At 36.7% G+C, this 1,917-nt stretch overlaps 1 pseudogene; it reads left to right on the top strand.

The window, feature by feature from the left end:
* The first annotated feature begins 1,345 nt into the window (after positions 1 to 1,345).
* On the top strand, positions 1,346 to 1,515 carry LOC138989542 (U2 spliceosomal RNA; annotated as a pseudogene).
* Positions 1,516 to 1,917: the final 402 nt, after the last annotated feature.

The raw sequence follows: 1,917 nt of genomic DNA, 5'->3' as shown, positions 1-1,917 counted from the left end.
GCCCCCAATCCCTCCCAGCATCAGAGTCTTTTCCAATGAGTCAACTCTTCTCATGAGGTGGCCAAAGTACTGGAGTTTCAGCCTTAACATCATTCCTTCCAAAGAAATCCCAGGGCTGATCTCCTTCAGAATGGACTGGTTGGATCTCCTTGCAGTCCAAGGGACTCTCAAGAGTCTTCTCCAACACCACAGTTCAAAAGCATCAATTCTTCGGCGTTCAGCCTTCTTCACAGTCCAACTCTCACATCCATACATGACCACAGGAAAAACCATAGCCTTGACTAGACGAACCTTTGTTGGCAAAGTAATGTCTCTGCTTTTCAATATGCTATGTAGGTTGGTCATAACCTTCCTTCCAAGGAGTTAGTGTCTTTTAATTTCATGGCTGCAGTCACCATCTGCAGTGATTTTGGAGCCCAAAAAAAGAAAGTCTGACACTGTTTCCCCATCTATTTCCCATGAAGTGATGGGACCGGATGCCATGATCTTCGTTTTCTGAATGTTGAGCTTTAAGCCAACTTTTTCACTCTCCACTTTCACTTTCATCAAGAGGCTTTTTAGTTCCTCTTCACTTTCTGCCATAAGGGTGGTGTCATCTGCATATCTGAGGTTATTGATATTTCTCCCAGCAATCTTGATTCCAGCTTGTGCTTCTTCCAGTCCAGCGTGTCTCATGATGTACTCTGCATATAAGTTAAATAAGCAGGGTGACAATATACAGCCTTGACGAACTCCTTTTCCTATTTTGAACCAGTCTGTTGTTCCATGTCCAGTTCTAACTGTTGCTTTCTGACCTGCATACAAATTTCTCAAGAGGCAGATCAGGTGGTCTGGTATTCCCATCTCTTTCAGAATTTTCCACAGTTTATTGTGATCCACACAGTCAAAGGCTTTGGCATAGTCAATAAAGCAGAAATAGATGTTTTTCTGGAACTCTCTTGCTTTTTCCATGATCCAGCAGATGTTGGCAATTTGATCTCTGGTTCCTCTGCCTTTTCTAAAACCAGCTTGAACATCAGTAAGTATTCTCAAATGTTAAACTTATGTCCTTAGACACACAAAGCCAAAGATTAAGTGAGAGAATAAAATACATTTAAAAAGGAGTGGTATTGCATCCCCTGCTACACCAATTTCTAAAATTATCTGTGTTCAATTAAAAAAAAAACAACACACCTTAAAGGTACTGAAATGCATAAGCTATAAGGTAAAATCCCATGATTGTATTATTTTAAGCACCAATACCATTTTGGTATATCATCTTTCAGGTTCAGTTTTTCTGTGTATATAACAATCTTTCTCTTATTTAATGTCATATTGGGAAAAGAGTTGCTAGATATTTATCATTATTGCTTCTCAGCCTTTTGGCTAAGATCAAGTGTAGTATCCATTCTAAGAGTAGTAAGCATATCATTATTATTGAAATAAAGTTCAAGTATGGAGTGATTACTAGATTTCTAACAGAAAACCTACATTTTATGCCTTGTTTTTAATTTAATAAGGTCTATAAGGGAAGATGTCCACATTTTCCCTACCAAAAGTATGTCCAATATACAGAATTATGTGATGTGAGGTAATAATTTGTGAATTAAAATATGTAAGTCTAAGCAGCTGGCTGGTTTCAGAAATACAAGAGAGATTTTCCATTAGCCTTTTCACTTTATGAATTGTGGTTTAACATTCTTACCACACCATAAACATATGAGCTTACAAAATGTGTGTTGGCATATTACATGAAAATGCTGCCACCCTACAGAATTTTTGTAAAACTTTCTTGAGGAAGATATTTTTGTTGGAAAAAAATTGTTTTCTTTTTTAAATGAATTGCAGTAATAAGAATGAAAACTGTTAAATATCCTTTATATACTCACAGTTTAGACAGTTCTAAATGAAATGTCATTTTTATGTAGCTCTAAATTT

The sequence above is a fragment of the Bos mutus genome, chromosome 1 (assembly GCF_027580195.1).
Source record: "Bos mutus isolate GX-2022 chromosome 1, NWIPB_WYAK_1.1, whole genome shotgun sequence".
Taxonomy (NCBI): domain Eukaryota; kingdom Metazoa; phylum Chordata; class Mammalia; order Artiodactyla; family Bovidae; genus Bos; species Bos mutus.
This window is presented reverse-complemented; position numbering and strand designations above follow the sequence as displayed.